General features: G+C 39.0%; 1 protein-coding gene across 14 annotated transcripts in view; it reads right to left on the minus strand.

The window, feature by feature from the left end:
* SLC20A2 (solute carrier family 20 member 2) overlaps nucleotides 1-22,034 on the minus strand; it is a 95,590-nt gene that overhangs the window by 56,423 nt on the left and 17,133 nt on the right. The window contains exons 1-2 of one of the 14 annotated variants that reach the window (XM_036300201.1): nucleotides 11,495-11,976; nucleotides 10,140-10,184 (exon numbers count right to left, since the gene is read on the minus strand). The exons of 12 other annotated variants lie outside the window; for them this stretch is intronic. The gene's annotated coding sequence lies outside the window, so the exon portion shown is untranslated. Of the gene's footprint in view, nucleotides 1-10,139; nucleotides 10,185-11,494; nucleotides 11,977-22,034 lie in introns of those variants that run through there. One more of the 14 variants, XM_036300199.1, reaches the window with a different exon arrangement.

The following is a 22,034-nucleotide window of genomic DNA, read 5'->3' on the forward strand; positions in this document are numbered from 1 at the left end:
TTGGTAGTAATAAAACCCTGAACATGTGTAAAAACTCATAGAGCTGTATACCAGAAAAAGTAGACTTTATTGTAACTTTTTTTAAGTGATCAGGATTTGCTTTTTTTTTTTTTTTTTAAAGATACCTTTATATCCATATTGCTTTTACATAGCTGAATCCAATTTGATCGCTGAGGTTTTTTTGGAAGTTCACTACTTAGTATTTAATGGGGAGACAGAAAACAAAATCTTTCTTATTACAGTCTTGCCTACTGGGATCATTTCCTTTCAAAACACAATAAAGATTAAACTTTTTAAAAGAGGTATCATTCTAATACTTAAAAGCATCTTGAAGATAGGCTGAAAGCTTGAACTCCTGTGCCAAACAGCCAAATTGTGAATGAAAAAAAAAATTCTTGAAGGCAATTAAAAGTGCTACTTTTAAGGATAAGAACATAAAAACAGCCTTTTGACTGACATAGAGAAAGTTTTAGTACTTTGGCTGGATAGATCAAAGCAGCCACAACATTCCCTTAAGTCCAAGCCTAATCCAGAGCAAGGCCCTAACTCTTCAATTCTACGAAGGCTGGGAGAAGGTGAGGGAGCTGCAGAACAGTTTAAGGCTAGCAGAGGTTGGTTCATGAGGTTTAAGGAAAGATGTTTCCATAACATGAAAGTGTAAGGTGAAGCAGCAAGTACTAATATACAAATTGCAGCAAGTTATCCAGAAGATCTAGCTAAGATAATTAATGAAGGTGGATACACTAAACAACAAATTTTCAATGTAGATAAAACAGCCTTCTATTGGAAGAAGCCATGTAGGACTTTCATAGCTAGAGTGGAGAAGTCAATGCCTACCTTCAAAGTTTCAAAGGACTGGCTGACTCTCTTATTACGTGCTAGTGCAACTGGTAACTTTAAGTTGAAGCCAATACTCATTTACCATTCAAAAAATCCAAAGGTGCTTAAAAATTATGTTACATTTACTCTGTCTATGCTCTGTAAATGGAACAACAAAGCCTAGATGACAACACATCTCTTTGCAACATGGTTTACTGAACATTTTAAGCCCTCTGTTGAGACCTACGTGTTGTTCATAAGGAAATATTCCTTTCAAAATATTATTGCTCACTGACATGGACCCAAGAGCTTGTATGGAGATGTACAAGATTAATGTTGTTTTCCTGCCTGTTCACACAACATCCATTCTTCAGCCCATGGATCAAGGAATAATTTCAACTTTCAAGTCTTATTAAAGAAATACATTTGGTAAGGTTATAGCTGTCATAGATAGTGATTCCTCTGATGGATCTGTTGAAAATCTTCTGGAAAGGATTCCATTCTAAATGCCATTAAGAACACCTGTGATTCATTAGAAGAGGTCAAAATATCAATATTAATAGGAGGTTGGGAGAAATTGATTCCAACTTTCGTGGATGACCAAGGAGTTCAAGACTTTGGTGAAGGAATTAATTACAGATGTGGTGGAAATAGCAAGAGAACTAGAATTAGAAATGGAGCCTAAAGATGTAACTGAATTGCTGCAATCTTATGATATAACTAGTGGCCCGTTGTACAAAGATTCACGCAATAGGCCTTCCTTCCCCTGGCTGCCAGCACCGGTTTTCCTCTGGCACTCGGGACCCAGGCCTTAGGTCTGGCCGCAGCAGTGAGGCTTGGCTTCTCCACTCCGGCTGCTCCCAGCCTCTCCTCCCCCCCCCCCCCCCAGCTCCTCAAGTGGAGCCCAGGTCTCCAGCCCCTCCTTGAGTGGAGCCCAGGGCGGACTGGAAGCCTGGGTTTCCCCCAGTGACCCAGGCCCCCAGCCACTCCTTGAGCAGAGTCCAAGGCCGGTGGGAAGCTTGGCTTCCTCTGTCGCAGGGAGCAACCCAAGCCTCCTGCTCCCTCCAGCTCTGTGGCCACCGTCATCTTCAGTCGTCTTCAGTCTTCGCACTACGCCTGCGTATGCAAATTAACCACCATCTTTGTTGGGTTAATTTGCATAGTCGCTCTGATTAGCTGGTGGGTGTAGCGGAGTGACAGAGTGATGGTTAATTTGCATGTTTCTCTTTTATTAGGGTAGATTTTTAATGAATGAGGAGTTGTTTCTTATGGATGAGCAAAAAAAGTGGTTTCTTGAGATAGAATCTACTCCTGGTGAAAATGCTGTGAGAACTGTTGAAATGAATACAAAGGACTTAGAATATTACATAAACTTAGTTGATAAAGCAGTAGTGGGGTTTGAGATAATTGACTCCAATTTTGAAAGAAGTATGGGTAAAATACTATCAAACAATTGCATGCCGCAGAGAAAGAGTTATGAAAAGAAAAGTCAACCGATGCAGCAGACTTCACTGTCTCATTTCTAAAAATTGCCACAGCCACCATAGACTTCAGCAACTACCACCCTGATCAGTCGGCAGCCATCAATATTGAGGCAAGACTCTCTACCAACAAAAACATCATGACTCACTAAAGGCTCAGATGATGGTTAGCATTTTTTTAGCAATAAAGTATTTTTAATTAAGACATGTACATTGTTTTTGTAGACATAATGCTATTGCACACTTAATAGACTGCAGTATAGTGATTATAGTATAAGCTTAACTTTTATATGCACTGAAAAACAAAAAAATTCATGTGACTTGCTTTGTTAGGATATTTGCTTTATTAGGAGTGGTCTAGAACTGAACCCACAGTATCTCCGAGGTATGCCTGTACCTGATCAAAAGAAGTTTCTTCTGGATCAGGCTTCAAGTCATTTTTGTTCAAGTAAGCATTCTGGATTTATTTAATTGTTACTGACAAGTCCCACGGAGCCTAAAGACACTATGACTCTAAGATCAGGGGGGGAAAAATCAAACAAAACTAGAGATGGCAAAAATCAGGCCTGACAGAAAGAGATGTGTAGCTGGATGCTCTACCTTCCAAGTCCCTAAGGATACTTAACTATGCACAGTAGGCTGAAGCAGAAAGTGACAGAACATCACTACAATTCTCTCTTCCTGCTCAAGCCACCACTTCAATTTCAAGTCAAGTCTAAAGTAATCACTCTTAAAAAAAGAAAACACACACACACACACACCCAAAAACCTTTTTAATAGATGGTCCCCATTTGTAACTCCCAATCACCTCACTATATTGAGTACATTCATATCCTCTTACTTTTGCTTTTAGTCTTCAAATAAAGGTAAAAACAAAACAAACAAATTACCCAAAAGGAAGAAAATAAACTCAGTCCACGTCCTAAGCGGAGATTTGTTTTCCTCTGGCTCTTACAAAAGTCACCCTTTCCCCTGACAGACACCAACTAGTCTTCTTACCTTTTCAAACTTAGTCTATAGTCTCAGGAAATATTATTATCTGCTCTATCCCTTTTAAAAAGATGTTCTTTTTTCTTTGAGCCACTCAACCTGCTTAACAAACATCTTTAATCAAACGTAACCACCCAGTTATATTTCATCTTGAGGTGACATGTGGCATTTCCTACATCTGTGCTCATCCTGTGCAGTAGAGCTTTGTGACTCACCTAAGTTGAAATCACTTGGCAGCGATGACATGCTGATGTGGCTACCATAATTCTCACTGGGAACAGTGTTTGATCCATTGAATATCTGACTACTTGGGTTGAATAGTTCACCCACATCTTTCCCCCTCCTCCACCCAGAGAAAATGAAGATAAATCCATGTGATATGTGTCCTTACTTCTACAAGGAGCCAATAGTGGAGAGAGGAATTACATGATTATTCCTAAAATATAATTCCAGGAGAAAGAGGCAGGATAAGAAAGAAAGAAAGGAAAGGATGAAAAGATGAGCACTCTTTGTAAGGAAATTTGAAAAACCAGTTCTCTTAGTTCCAAATATTCCAGACAACACTCCTATATGAGTAACAAAGATTCTGAACCAAGGGCTAGGCAAAAGTATGGTAGGTAGTACATGATAGTAGATTCTATTTGGTTTCCTAAGGCACTTTGGCTTTAAAGAAAGTTTAAGGTATCAGTACTGCTGAAAGTGGATTCAATTCAATCTCAATCTAAACCTCTATGGCCAGGTAAACCTGGTGACAGGTTCCACTCATTTAGGCCTACGCTTAGGAACGTAGTTCAAAGAGAGACCCTTTAAATAACCATCAAAAGTACTTATTCTCACATGTCACCATACTAAGTGGGCTGAAAGGGAGGCCTACTGTTTTTGCTCAAGATTTTCTTAAATCAACTGCCACTAGTACTAACACAGTTACTCAAAATAACCTTCAGATGAAGACCACAAGGTCATCATAGCAGCACTGGGCAGAAATAACTGAGGGAACCAGCACTGTGTTAAAGTGGTGTCACTTTTAGTAAATAATGATGAGATACACTTTGACACTACAAAAATAAGTGCTTTGGAAACACTAGCTAGGAGACTTTTTCTTTCCATCATCCCTCATCATCATCACTCAAAATATTATCTAAGGTCTATGGCAGGGGTAGGCAAACTTTTTGACTCGAGGGCCACAATGGGTTCTTAAACTGGACCGGAGGGCCGGAACAAAAGCATGGATGGAGTGTTTGTGTGAACTAATATAAATTCAAAGTAAACATCATTACATAAAAGGGTACGGTCTTTTTTTTTTTTTAGTTTTATTCATTTCAAAGGGGCCGTATCCGGCCCGCGGGCCGTAGTTTGCCCACAGCTGGTCTATGGCATATGGTTCCACCATTCTTTATATGTAAGATCTAGAATGATAGCCCCTTAAATATTTAAACGGATAATTTTAACCCCAGAAGTATTATTTTAATGGCTTAAAAATATGCTGCATCCACCAGCTCCCTTCCTTTGCTCTCCAAACAATACAAAACCTGAGATCCTGGAAAATCTGAGATCATATTAGAGTTCATTGAACATACAGAACAGTAAGTAGTGAAAGCAGACCCTTGCTGAATATCTTTCACACTGTAGAATTAACAGGATTAATCATTATCAATTAATGGCTACACGTCAGCTTGTGTGGGCCTCTTCCCATGAGTCTAGATCTCAAGTCTCTTTCTTAAAAATAAGTCAGATTTTTTCATTACAAAATAATACTCATGCATATAAAAAATTGTTAACTACAGAAAAGTAGAAAATAAAACAAGGAAAAATGCTCCTGGCTTACATTGCAATATAACCATTGTTTATGTGCACATTTTTGTGTATTAGTTTTATCCATTGGGGTAGGCATTCTTCACATAAACCACTGAGAGGCCGCTACCAAAATAAATAAAATACAAAAGTTAAAACAAAAATGAATTACATAGTTCTTTTATGAAAAGAACGTTTTTCATAATTACATTAAGTATTATATGCTCATTGAAGAAAAATATATAAAATAGGTAACTAAAAACAAAGAGTAAAACATCACACGTCAGCTCATCTGCTACAGATAACTATTGCTTCTATTTGGTTGATAGCATTCCTTTTTCATGTACATGTAAGTGACACCGTTTAAAAAAGAATGAAAGCCATTAAAAATGCCTCCCATTAAAAAATGGTTCACACATATGTATTTTGTAACCTGCTAGTTTTACTCAAAATAGATCTAGCATCATCATTTTAAATGGCTTCGTGGTGTTGCATTATATGGTAACACCATATATTATTTAATTAGTTTCTTATTAGGTTGTTTCTGGGGATATTTGTTGAATTATTAGGTCAGTAATTCTTGTGTAGTCAAATTTTCCCCTTCTTTCTCTTCAAGTTTAATTTTCTTGACTGAACAACTATGAGACAAAATTTATCCTAAACCACTTAAAACTACTCTTTTTTAAAAAATATACTTTTATTGATTTCAGAGAGGGAGGGAGAGGGAGAGGGAGAAACACCAAACATGAGAGAGAATCATTGGTCAGCTGCTTCCTGCATGCCCCCTACTGGGGATCGAGCCTGCAACCTGGGCATGTACCCTGACCAGAATAGAATCATGACCTCCTGGTTCATAGGTCAACACTCAACCACTGAGCCACACTGGCCAGGTACCACTTACCCACTCTTATTTTATTTTTTTTGTTTTTTTTTAACCACTCTTATTTTTAATGACCCATATGTGGACTAGATATAAGATTGATTTTAGAAACAAAATTATTTTTGTCAGGGCTAAATCCTAAAAAGAATGGCTACTTGGTAATTTCTCTTTATATAGAAATAAAAATCACCACTGCCTGCCATCATTAAGAACCAAATCAACCAACCACTTGGAATTTTCCTACTGGATATACAGTGACTGAGAGATTACAGGTTTTCATGAAAATATTTTATATTCAGAGACTAGTTTAGGGTATTAAAAATCAGCTACCTCTACCCTCTGGATTAGTGAGACATATCTTATCAGTGTGCAACTACCACATTCACAGGGCCTCGTACCCTCTGTAAATAGACACAGATGTAGGGAAAAACTGTGCAGGCAGCTTAATGTCTGAGAGGTCAGTTTCTTCAAACATAACAAGGTCCCAAGATTGTATAGCAGTGTCGGTATACACACTTGCCACCTTTATCTCTCTGACTCCCGTTACAAGGCAAACTAGTTTGAGCCAGAATGTCTTCATTTGTCTTTTCTCACTTCAAGGAATTTTTAATATTCTGAAAATGTGTAATTAATTACAGCTCTAAAAGCCAAGATTTCTTCCTATCCCGATTTTTTTAGTGTTAAAACATTAGGGCCACAGGCCCTGGCCGAGGGAGAGCACGTCTACGCTGGAGACAGCAGTGCGTCACTTGTGGGATACTTTTTGAACAGCACTGGCAAAACATGTCCTCAGAGAACCCTTTTTTCATTATGATCACTGAGAGCTTTTATTGTACTAAATGCTATACAAAGTGTAACAAATAGACACACTCTGAGCACTTTGTGTTTTCAACCCAAGACAATTCTGTCAAACAAAAGCATAAAGGGAAAATATACAAAGGGCCAAGACATAACTAAATTAAAATGCATTTATATCAAGTGCAAAAAAAAAGTGGCAGGGGGTGCGAGAGGGACTCTTAGAAATAACTATTTTGTCTCGCAAAGGTAAGAACTGCCAACTGCCTGACTCAAGGTAATTAATTACATGGGAGAGGACATTCAACTGAATAACCACTTATTTGTATAAAGTCCCCAATAATGTGTATCACTGGCTGTTTCCTGCAGATACAAAATGTTAAGATGAAATAGTTCCCTATCCTCCACCTCTAACGTGTCATCCTGTATTTGCATCCTCTTGGGATCCCCCCACTTTGCCCCTCCTTCCAGGGTGCCCAATGGAATTCACCACCGCAGGGGTGAGGAATGCTATTCCTGCAGCTGGTTAAAACTGCTCACCCACCAACTTCTCCTCCTCTGGAAATGACAGAATTGGGAAAATGGGGCAAAGTCAAACTTTCCCTACAGCTTACCTCTCCTCTGAAATGGCATTCATGAGGCGACGGACTGATCTAGCCATTGGTCTGCGACATGAAATGATCACAGGCTAACATCAAGGGGCTCCTCGCTTTGACCTCTGCCCTAATTTCCCTTCTGATGACTGTGAAAAAGTCACATGGGGAAGAAGGGGTCTATTAAACAACATTGTGATAAGTAGGATACCTGTGGTAACACAACGTTCCTACTATCATATTATCTCATTTGATTCTCATTTGAAATGGGCACTGCCTTAACTACTAAGTTCAGAAAAGTAATTGCAAAATTCTCTTGGTTGATTATTAATCTTCTGTAAGTGCCAGAGGAAATCCAGAGCAAAGTCAGAGCTAGACGGGACTTTGAGAGGTCACCTATCTCCTGACTTCAGAGAGAATACTGAAAACATTGCTAAGAAATAAAAGCTCATTTTTGGATGATTTCAGGATCCAAATTCTCTGTTTTATAACACTCTTTTTCATATCTCATCTAGTGATCCTCAGACTTTAATGTGCATCAGAATCATTGGGGGGCCTTATTAAAACACAGATTTCTGGGCCCCACTCCCAGTTTCTGAATCAGTAGCTGGTGGCTGGGGCCTGAGAATGTGCATTTTCACAAATTTCCAGGTGGTACTGGCACTGATGGTACCGGGGACCGCATATTAGGACTCTGGTTCTAACCTAACCCTTACTGGACTGAACTCTTATATTTGCCATGGAAATAGATACCAGTTGGTCATTATTCCTTGGTATTGAGGTATTCATATACTTGAATAACAATTTAAGAGTCCCCAGCCATTTTTTCCCTCCAGGCTAAATAATAGAAGTTCCCTAACATCTTATTATAGGTATCATTTTTCAACCCTTTAATCATTTTTAAAGGTTCTTTGTTGAGCTCTCTCCAAGTCTCTTTTAGTTGTAGAGACATGAACTAGGCCCAGATCCTTAGTCAGAGGCTGGCTGAGGCTGAGGATAAAGGGGAAAATGACTCACAGATTCATACAGTATACTCCTGTTTCTTAATCTCCAATACCCAAGCTTGCCTTATTAGCTCCCTTCTGATTCATGCTCTTCTGACTCCTTTATGGGCTGCAGTAATGTTTCGTTGACCTTCATAATGCCTTTCTTCTGAGATGCTCAAAGCACTTCTCTAATTTAACAACTGACTCAACATCCTAAACCAGTACAGAGACAAGTAAATTGTTATATTGCATATCAGTTCAGGAGGGGAGAGAAAATCTGGAACCCAAATTCAGAATTCTATCCAAAGATAATTATATGGAGAAAGACTCTTCTTATATTTATTGGACTTGGTAAGATATCAAGTTGACCTACTTCACATGACAGTACCAGTTCCAGGTGTAAGTCAAACTACAGAAACTCCTTCCCTTTGTGGGGACACTGTAATAGAGAACAGGAGTTGTGGATAAGGCTTTAAGGCTTCTGGGGTCAGTCTTCTCACTCATTTTCATCACTTGCCCAGCTGTTGGAAGAGAGACTATCAGCACCCCAAGTGGCATTGCAGTCTGTCCTAACCCAATTGGGCAGAAGTCCACATGAACTGAAAGCTAACCCACAAGCTATCCTTGACTCTTCCCACACCATCTTGTTCTCCTTTTCTTCATCTCCATATTCTTTTTGCCAGTGTACTCAGTGTGTGTGTCAAGGGCCCAGCCTCTGTGTCCTGCCTAATTTTAGCATGTGAGTTCTTTGAGAGAAGGAACTATGCTTTCTTTGTGCATTGTATGTGCTCTGGGGGTGCTTAATACATGCTAAATAATAACAACAGAGCCAGTATTTCCAGGAGAAATCAGCATTCCTGCCCACAGGCAGATACTACCACTTACTTATATACAAGACAGGCAAAGCGGAAGGCATCCCTCTGCTCACAGTTCTTTCATTTTAGATAAAACAGTTGAAACTCAATATAGCAAAGCCTGTTCCTACAAAATCTTTTGAAAGAGAACATTCTAGAGATGTGATCACTGAGCATTTGCATTAGGCCCCAAAACAAAGGGAACCTGTTAGATAATGTTAAGTTCCCATATAGCTATGCAGCCAAGTTACCTATTAAAAACCTCATGTGGATGAAGGAGACACAGAGAAAAGATTGCTCTTTACTTCCCTAAAAAGTCCCTCAAAACTTCAGAGCAGAAGGCTAGTCATTTGGTATAAAGTAACAGCAAATAAATCTACTGCAGTCAGGAACAACTCTGTCAGAGCCTCTGGTTTGTGACTATTTTAAGAGGTAAAGGAGTAGGAGGAGAGGGCAGGCCACCATTGAAAGTAACTGAAACAGGACTAGAGGACAGATAGGCACAAAGTTAATGACCATGACAGCGATGGTGATGGAGGTGCAGGAGGGCACAGCACATGGTTGAGACCACGGGCTCCTGGACAGTTCTACAGGCCACAAAGCCGCCTGTGTTTCTCAGCATCTGGACCCGCATTTGTGACTGAGTTGAGCTCATTGTGAACTGTCATGGCCAAGGTCACAACTAGTCAACAGAGCCTCTACTCATGAAGGAACCATAACCAGTATCACTTCATCAGGCACACAGGCTAAGAAGAAGCAGAGAGTCACAGCACCAGCAAACATGAGAAATCCCGACACTGACACATAATAAAAATTATCTCCTTTTTCATTCACCTGTATCACTCTCTCGCAGCCCATAAATCATTAAAACAAACACTCTGAAAGTATTTATGCGCCTTTTTAGAGACTCTTAAAAGAACTCATGCTTCCGAGTAGTAAAAACAGTGTACCTTTCAAAACACTCCACTGAGATTCGGATGGCGCCTTATTGACAACTAAAAGTAAGAATAAGAATGGTTATTTTCTTTGAATAAAGTATATATTATGAAGAATATGCTGGAACAAAGTCTTTTTTTACTGCTGAAGATGATATTACAGATGTTTTTGTGATAATTACAATTAATCTGGACTGCAAATCTCTCTTCAATAAAATCTTAAAGTTTTTTAAAAAAATTTCCAAAAATAGCCAAGAACTCAGTTCTTTTTTCCCCCGTCTTACATTCTTTTCCTACTAACTGTAGCACTGAAACACTTCCTTTCATTGTTGACACCTTAGGTCATTTGGATTTAAAATCAAACAACACATAATAACAAAGAAGTCATTAAATAAAGCTTTCAAAATGGGAAAATGGCATTTGAGGGCATGCCTCCCTCCTTGTTCATAGCGAGGAGAGACAGGGACGCCTGGTAAGCAGCTACTGCACAGCCTACTAGAACTGTTTCATTAAAATCAATATTCCTAGAGGGGATATAATTTACAATTAACCGATAAAGAAATTCCTTTACCAAAGGCTCTCTGTTATAAGCAAGTTGTTTTGGTATGGAGTTCGTGTTCTCTGAATTAAAACACTTCAAATTAAACAAGGTGATTCAAATTTAATTTAAAATATTCATTATTAAAATCTTTAGTGTTCTTCAGTCCAAATTGACGCTGGAAATGACTTGTTAAATTCAGAGCAGTTAAAATTAGAGAACTTCATGGCCCTTGATTAATTTAGATAACTAACTCAAACTTTCAGAGGATGCTTTCAATTACTTTCTAAAGCCTTCATTCTAAAAGTATTTTATTTAAGTGCTTCTCCTTAGGAATATATGGATTTATTATTGAGTACAAAATCCTCCCTAAAAAATAAAAACTGTCCATTTACACATTTTACAAAATTACATTTGACTCTCTCATTATTTCTGGACCATAAGCTTGTAGCTCAGGGTAAGTATAATATAAAAGGAATCCTTTTAACATAATACACACACACACACAGAAATTAGGTTACCATAGAAAGTAAAGCTCAGTGATACAACCATTTCCATTACTCGAATACTTTAACAGATAAAATAAGTAATAATTTACAGATTGCCTTGCAAAGATAAAAATAGTAAGAATCAAATACTTTCTCTTGGGAAAACGGAATAAAGCAGGTTTCTTGCAGAAAAACCTCTTGCCACCATTCTTAGAATCCTCTAAAGCACTCACCCCAAAGCTTCTGGTTTTCCTAAGAAATTAAAAATGACTATTATAGCAACATTAAGAAGATTTAAGGAGAAAAGAACAGAGAGAACTCTTAAAAATTCTCCCAGTACTTACAAGTACTTTCAAAGGAAATCTGAGCCGCGATTCTTCAGAAGACTGCTCTCCCGCTCGCTCGTGAACACCATCTGAAGTCTAAAATAGATATCCTATCATGCTGGCCGGAGAAGTCACATTTCAGCTTACTAACTTTGACTTGAGTAAACAGTTTTACAACTCATAGAACAAACCCTGGCTAAAATTAACAGCACCCCAGCGGCAGGCAGGAACTAGCTGATTCGCATCATGTGTGCCTGGATTTATTCACCACGACAACGTCGGTGTCCTCTTAATGGGAAATTTGGCCAAGGGGCGTGCTCTGGTGAACAATACACAGCATCATGATTATGCTAATTACGGAATTCAGTCCAATGATACTAACTTCTTTTAAGTTGTTTTTGCAAGTACTGACAAAGAAGGAGTAAGCTCTCTTTCTCTACAGGCACTCACTGGATTTTTTTAAAGCACATTCAAGTCAGACGAAACTTTGGCAACAAGGTGGCAGTGCTGTATGCACTTCACAAGGAAAAGCCTGGTAAAAGGGCATTCTGTCAGACTACTTAGCGTGGCCAGAAGTGGTACTATGTGAAGTTAAATAGGCAACAAGCACACATACCACTGAGTCTATCTATAAGTCGCCTAGAATGAAAGCTTTTTTTCCCTTGCTATATTATGAACGTATTTCATTTGCTTGCTTTTTAGCTTTGTCTTCTGTACCTCCCAAGAAATTGCTATGAGGACACAGGTTCACTAATAAATTACAACTGAGAACAAACATCTCAAATATTTGCAAAAGGCATCGTTCTTGGCAGGAAGCATTTTGAAGTGTATTTAACTGCCTGGCTGGCTGTGCTAGTTAATAGTTCTCCGTAAGTGACTGAGCTTCTCTATCTATAAAGCATACTGAAGCTCAAGTTAACAGCTAAAGAACACAAGTATATAGCTAATATTCAAAAAAAATTAGAAGTAACATGGGACTTTCTTTAAAAAATATAAACTCCCTTACTAAGTATAACTGATACCAAAGACACAGAACTGCTTAATACCTATCTATTCAAGATGGTTCAGGCTAGTTTATTTTAGACATTTAAGTTCTGATGACACATTTGGCTCTTACTGAACACTTTATGAAAAATATCAAACCATGTTACAAGTATCAATCAACTTTCCAAACAGCTATGGGAGATGTCATTTTCCCATTTTAAAAAAACAAATGGTAAACAGTGAAATTCAATCAATGATTGTCCAAGGCTTCTTTTTGAATCAACATTGCATTATCCCAACCCCCTCCTAGCCTCTCTCTGACATGTCTTCCATATTCCATTTAGCTATAATCCGGTAGATCTTTTCAGAGCTGGTTGTTTTCCTAATTTTAAAATGTCATGTCAGTTTAGACTTCAAGAGATTTCTTCAACTCATCTCTCAAATTCCAGGTCTGAGCTCCAGGGGCTTACTTAACACACGATTACAGGCAAGTGTCCTGTAACATGGAGTTGACCGTGTCCTTACAAAGCACTGTCCACCTGTGGCATGCATACCCCAAGTGGCAAACACGGTGCTTGTCATTGGCATGAGCTGGTAACTACCAGCACAATCCCCCTCCTGTCTGTACAAAACTGTAGCTGCTAGTCTGGGATTCCACCCCTAGTGACCCATCTCAGGCAGCGCTAGCCAGCACCCATTCCACCCTCATGAGATGGTGGCTGGTGACACCACCACCCCGACCCAAAGGCACTGGAAGTGGGCATTTCTCACTCTGTGCCAAAGGCGAAAAAAGATGGCTGACCTCTGATTAATATAATCACTCCTCAGTGATCCACAGCAAACTTACTTTGGAATTCTAAAAGCCAAAAGAGGATGTTGGGAGGCTATTTTAAACACAATTACCCTTATCCTATTACATCATAGTTCAGTAGAAAACATTATTTCTTCCCTAAACCAGAAAGAAAAAGCAAATACACCAAGTTTATTTCTGCATCGAATTTTTCATCAGAGAACAATATGACAGATCCTGTATCGATTATACTGAATCCAGTTCCTTATGATCATGCTGAGTATGACTCCACTGTTTCTTTCAACAGTGGCCACACCTGTTCCAAAATGCAAGAACCAAAACGTTCCAAAGAAAATTAGTGTATCCTCCGATTTACATTAGCCACCCTGGTGCTTCCTTTTTGTTCGTGAAAATAATTTAAACGTCAACTGTACTTTTGTTCCAGGCATACTTATACCAGTAGAGAAAATTCTATGTGCATCATTAAAAGCAAGATAAATTCTTCCCATTCCTTCTCATGAACTTTTGGTAGTGGGGGAGGAGGGACAGGCAGCACTATGCCAGTGGACGGTGGTGATCTAAGGGATCTTTAGTCCAACAGATCCATGGAATTAAAAGAAAAACAACTGTTTTTATGAACTTGCATGAATGAATTAACCTAGATATAGATTCTCTAGAGCAACTACATATGATTTAAAATTGTCTAATAGTCGCATTAAAAAAGTAAAAATAAAAAGGTGAAACTAATTTTAATAATACATTTTATTTAACTCAATATATGCAAGACGCTATCATGTCAACATATAATGAATATAAAAAATGACTAATGAGCCCTGGCCAGTGTGGCTCAATAGATGAGTATTGCTCCCTGCCCACCTGCTCCCCACAAGGGTTGAAGGTTCTGTCCCCAGTTCCGGTAGGGGCTTGTGCAAAGGCAACCAATTGATGTGTCTCTCTCACATCGATGTTTCTTTCTGGGCCCTCCACCCCTCCACCCCCTTCCATTCTCTCAAAAATCAATGGAAAAAATATCCTCAGGTGAGGATTAACAATAAAACAAACAAAAATGACTATTGAGCTGGTGGGGGAAATGGAAAGCTAAAGAACTGAGACAGACAGAAAGAGAAAGGAAAATGATTTTCAGAAAGGAGGAAGAACTAAATGGAGGACAAACAGACCAAAGGAAGAAGAAAAGAAAAGAAGAAAAGAATTTCTTCCGAGGCATAGAATTCCCCTATAAAGCATGTTAACATATATGGGACTATTCCCATTCCAGGACTAGGTGCTGGGGATAAAGACAGTAAAGACAAGGGCTCTGTGTTCAAGGAGCTCACTGCCAGTGCCCACCCAGGCAAATACAACATTCTGATAAGTAGGAACAGTTATTGGTTACGTGCTACGGGAGCACATGTGAGGATGGGGGCGGGGAGCACAGTTTATTTTTTAAATAAAGGTTATTTTCTAATGAAATTTTAAATAGATGTTCCAGGATATCTCAGGATTCTGAATTTTATTTTGGAACTTCAGAAGAGTCATGGAGAGATCGGTTATTTCCAAAATATTTAAAAGTGACATCTGGAACTAGCAGTAAAGTTACATTCTGAGCTATCCATCAGTTTCAGATTAAACCTGGTTATTTGGTCCAACTAGTGAAGGTGTAGGGTAGGGAAAGAATAGAAAGGGGGAAACAATTCATGTTTTGCCATGGTTTCCAGTTTTTCAGAGAAGACATAAAATACTCAAAGGCTTCATGTTGCATAAAAAAAAAATTACCAATCTTAGGGATGAAACTCTTTGATTGTAGCTGTGGGGTCAGAAAGAATTGAGATCAAAATGTAGTCCGCCAGCCTCTAGCTACATAACCTCAGGCCACTTAGCCAGCCTCTGTGAGTCTGCTTCCTCCCCTGTAAAACGGTGTTAATGCTGACATCAAGGGGAGAGTCAGAACTCTCAGAGAGCCCATGCAAAGGGCGTACAGCCCAGGCACATAGGAGCTTTCTATGGACAGCCATAGCCATATGATGACACCCCTTCTACATGAATATAGTCCTTGCTGAAGATCAATTTGGGGTATTTATTGAGTGAGGATTAAAGCTTCCCTATTTTTATAGCTCAAAGCTTCAAAAAGAAAAGTAGAAAGGGGGGGAGGGTCAAATGATTAAGTATTTCAGAGAAACCAAGGGTCTATAAACCATCTCTTTGAAAACTCTGTAGCTTTGACAGCCTGATTAATTTTTCTCTATTCTATCACCTCTTGTTGCTAGTGTAAGGCTGAGTCAGAATGTAGGGACACTGACTAAACAGTATATATGTACAAATTCCACACCTTGGCAGATTGTGCAGTAATAACTCCTATTTGCTCCCACTTCCCAACATTCATGCCCTTGGGTAGTCCCTCCCCACACTGACTCTGGGTTAGTCAGCAAGACAGCAGCAAACATAACCCAGAGACTTGAAAAGTGCAGGCCCACTGGGGCTCGCTCTCTCGTTGCACTTTGGAACCTTGAGACCACCGCATGAAGCAGCCCTACTAACCTACTGAGGATGAGACGACCACATGGAGCAAAGATGCACTCTGCTCCTGTGCCCCTGCGCCAGCCAGCAAGACGACTGTCTGATGTGAGCGAGTCCCAGACCATGTGGCCCAGCCAAGCGGCCAGCTAACCACAGAGATAGGCCAGCTAACCACAGAGATCGGCCAGGCTAGCTCAAACCAGAAGAACCACCTGGGTGACCTACAAAATAGTGAGGCATAATAAATGTTTGTTTTACTAAGTATTAGGTGGTCTGTTATGCAGCAAATCTTCAAAAAGTCTAAAATACTCCATTCCTTTACTTCTAAATGAAACCTTTTAAGACTTACTTATCTTACTCTTAAAATTCACAATTTTATAAAAAATTTCAATCCTGATTACTATATTTACTTCTGTCATATCTATTATGTTAAACTAAAATGAAGCAGTGATATGCTCTGATTACAAAATTGCTAAAATAGTAAGTGTTCTATTTATTTCATCCCATCATTTGAAACAAATCTTATGTCCTTCAAGACTACAACTATATATACCCTAAAGCAATGCCTTCTCCAGCCCAGACCTAAGAGTGATTACACTGGCATAGTTCATAGCTAGTTAGCCTGTCAATACTTCAGAAATGGATTAAGAGTGCCAATTTATATACATATGAACAGGGAACTCTAAGATTTGTTCAAAAGGTAGATAGATATCCAAATGTGAGGTAGAACACAGCACTTGGTACGAATTTACCAAGATACTTGAAATCAATATTTTATTCTCTAATTTTTAATAGTTTTGTTGTAAATGGATATGGTCTACTCCCAACCAGATAAATTGAGAAGTGGTCACTTTCAGGGTAAGCAACTCAAAATCAACCTCAAACTAAAAGAGATGAAATATTCCTAAGGGATTCTAACTTCCCTTGGCTATAAGAATCCGGTCAGTGGCTAGTTTCTTCAGGGCTGTATAGCCTAGTCTCTTGATGTACATGGTTGTATCTCTTAAGCACCAAGAATTCATTTTAAAAAGTGCTTCAATGACTGATCATTTTAAAGTAGCAGCAATAAGCAAATATATATAAACAGGATTAACAACTCAGCTCTAAGAACTATAATAGCCCAGTAAATATAATAATCCAAGAGGCCATTCTCAGAAACAGCAGAGACTAGTTTTGTTACAGAGGCCCTGGTTCACAAAAAGAGAGGGCAAATAGTACCGGGTATCTGTGGTTGACTGTAGACCGTGAAATAGGAGACAACTATCCATTTTAGGCCTAATGCTCCCATTGTAAGAGTTGTTTTCTTCATTGTTGACATTAGATTTGTGTTTCTTAAAATGACAAAAAAATTATTCTCTTTAAAAGTTTCACAAATTGAGAGCCTTTCTTGTAAACCACATTTAAAGGAGGAGCTCTTGATAGATCTGATTTCTTTAAGGCTTAAAAAACTCTTTCTAAACAAGATGAATGGAAGCATTAATAAATTCCAACTATGATTCTGATTTTGAATAAGAAAAATATTGTCCTTATTATTGAAGCTTAACAGATATAAGATTATAAAATATTAAGCAGCCAGTTAGACAAAGGATATTCTATTTGTTCATACACAGCATACCACAACAAGTTAGACCCAAATCACGACATCAGAGTAGTTATTACTCACTGCTTTTTGTATAAGTCCTAAACAAGCTATCTCTTCTCCTACATGTAGGGGTGGGTCAGTGTCCAGGAAAAATAATTAATATAACCCAAAACATTCCCCAAAGCATGAGACCAGTTACTAAATTAATCTCTTTCAAAATCATCTTTAATTCTGGACACTGAAGAAACAGAAAGAATAAGTCACATTTAAGTTACGATTCTTTAGAATGTGTTGGACAATTCTGAGACACACTGAGAAAAAAAAAAAAGTATTAAAAATAGCCAAGAGAAGGACAAAGGCCGGGGGTGAGATCAAAATTAGAAACATATAATATCTGGTGAACTGTCCATATAAGGGTATCTTTAAATCAGTAACTCAGTAAGGATAATCCACTGGGCTAAATAAACAGCTGCCATCATCAGAAAGGCTGGTTCTCCATTTCTCATTCAGAAATCCCTCTGAGCCCAGGAGACAAATACAACTACATGTTCAATAATGCTCAGCAATGTTTGGAGGTATTTTCAAAACTGGTCTCAACTTTCCTGGCCCCAGACGAGAAACTTCATGTACTGTGATCTTTTCTTTTTATAAAAATATGAAAAAGCAAGAGGATAAAACTTCTGCTGAGCATTCCTCACCGTATCTAATATACCATATTTACTTACATTCCCCTATCCGTGGTCGGCAAACTGCGGCTCGCGAGCCACATGCGGCTCTTTGGTCCCTTGAGTGTGGCTCTTCCTAAGCCTTAGGAGTACCCTAATTAAGTTAATAACAATGTACCTACCTATATAGTTTAAGTTTAAAAAATTTGGCTCTCAAAAGAAATTTCAATTGTTGTACTGTTGATATTTGGCTCTGGTGACTAATGAGTTGGCCGACTACTGCCCCACCCCATGGATTTCTGATTCGCCAGAGTAGGCTGCTGTTTGTCCATTCTCATTTACTTATTCATTATTCTCTCAGGGAGCTTCTTAACCTGGTGCCAAGCACTAGAGAAATGAAATAAATAAGGATCCCATGTTCTAGGACAGTAATGGCGAACCTATGACATGTGTGTCAGAGGTGACATGCGAACTCATTTTTTTGGTTGATTTTTCTTTGTTAAATGGCATTTAAATATATAAAATAAATATCAAAAATATAAGTCTTTTACTATGGTTGCAAATATCAAAAAATTTCTATATGTGACACAGCACCAGAGTTAAGTTAGGGTTTTTCAAAATGCTGACACGCCAAGTTCAAAAGGTTCACCATCACTGTTCTAGGAGTTCAGAGTAGTGTGGAAGACAGATACTAGTACACAAATAATTATAGTACAAGGTAGGGCATATAATGGACGTGTGTACAAAAGTAAGAACTGCAATTCTCTTTGGGGCTTGGGAAAGGTTTTTCTATGGAAACTAGCGGCCCGATGCATGAAATTCATGCATGGGTAGGGTCCCTAAGCCTGGCTGGTAATCAGGGCCGATCTGTAGGGCAACCGGCAGGGTGATCAGAGGGAGGGGGAGCCCTCCCACTGGCACCTGCCTTGGCCAGCCTGGCACTGCCTGCTTGCCAGCCCCGCCACCGGTCACCTCCCTCTGCAAGGTGACCGGCAGGGCAGGGGGGGCAGTGCCGGCCCACTGGCCAGCTGGCCCCGCCCCCCCACCACTGGTCGCCTCCCTCTGCGGGGCAACTGGCGGGGCTATTGGGTGGCCCCCACTGGCACCTGCTTTGGCTGCATTGAGCGTCTGCCCCTTGGTGGTCAGTGCTCATCATAGCTACCAGTCGTTCTGCTGTTCTGTCAATTTGTGTATTAGGCTTTTATTATATAGGATGCACAGGCAAAGAAAGGGTGAAAGGTATTTTAGGCAGATCAGTACAAGCAAGAGCTCAGAGGCAGGACACAACACAGCATGTTCTAAAATTAGCAAAATAAAAGTACGTGTCTAGAGTGTAAATAATGGGATATGAATGGGAGAAGAGGTAGGAGATTAGGCTGAAAAAGTAGATTGGTGCTAGGTTGTTGAGGTCCTTATGTGCTATGTTAACACATTAGTTCATTATCCCATAGCCCTGAGGTTCTCAACTCTGGCTACACAATAAAATCTCTTGGGAAGCTTTATAATAAAATACTGAGGCCTGATATTAGTTAGTATCAATTAGTTCATCTAGGACAGGGCATCAGTATTTTTTAAAAAGCTTCCCATGTAATTCTAGTATGTGGTCAGGGGTGAGAACCACCACTGTAGGCAACAGGAAGTCAACACATCTGTATAAGCAGGGTGATGATGTAACAGGTTAAAAAAAAGTTAAGTGGGCAATATGTATAGAGTAGATTAGAGGCACAGAGACTAGGGGAAAATGTCCATTTATTGGCTACTGAGTATAAGCAAGAGGTAAGAGTCTGTCAGTAGTTATGAACATTTTATGGGTCACTGACCTGTATGAAAGTCAAAGATAAAGGCTAAAAGCCCTTCCCTTGGGAAAAATGCACATATGTCAAAAATGTACATATATTTTCTGGGGATTATGAACCTCTTTGAGTAATGGATTCAAGTTAAGAAACCCTGACCTAAAGTCAGTGATGAGAAAGAGGAGAGACTTTTGAGGTAGAATCCATAGCGTTGATGACTTTCAGGTGAGAGAAAAAGAATTAAGGATGACACTACCATTCATTCCTAGCTTCAGTTATCAGTAACAGGTATTGTGCACTCTTAAGGAATCATAGTGAGCACTTAACAGGCATTTATCTCACTGAATTTTCCCAATTCTGTAGGCTGGGTTGAAATCATACCTATTTCACAACTGAAGAAACTGAGATTTGGATACATTAAGTAGCTTGTCCAAGATTACATGTGATAAGTGGTGGAGGAAGAATTTAATCCCAGAGAGTATGACTCCAGAGTTTGCAGTATTAGTCTCTTTCCATACTACTTCTGGCAGGTAGTCCCATTAATTAAAAAGAGGAGACAGGAGGATAAAGCAGGAGTAGAGTTAGAATGAGATGAGTTTGGGAATAAGGGTATAAAAAAAATAGTTTTAGACATGATGTGTTCAAGACAGTACAAGACATAAAGATGACAATATATGTTAAATCCGAAAAAAACAGACGGGAGCGCAAAAGGTGAGAGCAGAAAATACCGTAGGTTTACTGAGTTCTCTCCATGTGCCTGGCACTGTGCTAAGTGCTTTCTCACAGTGGTGTAAGCTCTAGCATCATCTTTCCTTTACAAGTGAGGACACAGAGATGGGAGGTCAGAGTCACATGGCCAGTAAGTGGGGGAGCCTACCTTCTTAATCCCTAAACTAGACTCTCTGGCACTACAACAAGGAGTAGAAACCAAGGTGTCATAAGTGGCAGCAGCTCCCAACCTGTTCTAAAACACAGAATTTTTTTTCTTTTAAAGCTTTATATACATATATATATATAATGTTATACTGTTTCAATTATTTAAGAAGAAATAAGGGATATTTCTGTCTCAACCAACTTAAAACAAATATCAGAGACACATTTTCCCAGGAAATATGCAAACTTGGTTGCAAACCTATGTAAATGACAAAGCATGAGACAAATTCCACAGTGTTGTTATCAGAGTCAGAATTCAGAACAATCAGTCTAATGAAGATAGTGTCTTGTGTTTCCTGAGGCCACAACGAAGCCAGGAAGTGGTGAAATTTCCTTTTTTATACTCTTTTTGTAGCTTGAAAAGAATGTGGTTTTGAAAAGTAACAAATAAAACTTGAACCACAGTCCACAAGTCTAGACTAGTTACTTCAGGTTTAACAGTGGAATAACTTATGCACTGTAGTTTCAATTAAAACCTGTTATACTTCAACGTTTAAGCATTTTTGAAATAACTGTACTAAAAATCATACAGCCTGAGTCAAAAGCATCCCTCCTATAAAGTACATTTAAAAAGCCTATATTATCCTAGCATTTTCTCCTGTCTTAGAATTAGCATACCTGAGAGAATATAAAATTCCAATTAAGAGTTTTGAAGTTCTGTTGCACAATCTTTCACTTAGACTTAGAGCAAGAATTCCTTCTATAGCCCCTATCCCAGTCACCTGCCACTATGCTTGAAGGGCTCCACTGATGGGAAGTCATTACTTTCTAGGGCACCCCACCTTACTACTGGAGTATTATTTCCAGAGTTTAGAGGAAGTCAAAATTCTTTGCCTTGTAATTTTCATTTCTTTCTTTCTTTCTTTCATTCATTCATTCATTCATTCATTCATTCATTCATTCACTAAGCACTCCTTTGCCCCACAATATGAAAATTATACATACTACCCCTGGTCTTCCTATTCCCTAATCTAGGGTTTGCTTCTATTGTTCTTTTATACCTTCTCCTTCAGATCCAACAACCAAACGCCTTCAGCAGTGGTTCCTCATGTGACATAACTTCTCAATCCATCACTATGCATGTCTCCCTCCCTTGCCAATGTCTCATCTACAATGTGGGTTCACATATGTAAACACAATTCATCATGTGTGGTCTAACTAACTCAGATTTTTAGCAGCCACATTATAGAGATGCTCATATAAGCCTGTGGTCAAATAAACTCCTGGCTCTTTTTCATCTCAGGTGCGTTGGAGATTGTCCTCCACCCACAAGCATTCCTCAACTCCTGCAAAAGGT

The sequence above is a fragment of the Myotis myotis genome, unplaced genomic scaffold, assembly GCF_014108235.1.
Source record: "Myotis myotis isolate mMyoMyo1 unplaced genomic scaffold, mMyoMyo1.p scaffold_m19_p_3, whole genome shotgun sequence".
Classification (NCBI taxonomy): Eukaryota; Metazoa; Chordata; class Mammalia; order Chiroptera; family Vespertilionidae; genus Myotis; species Myotis myotis.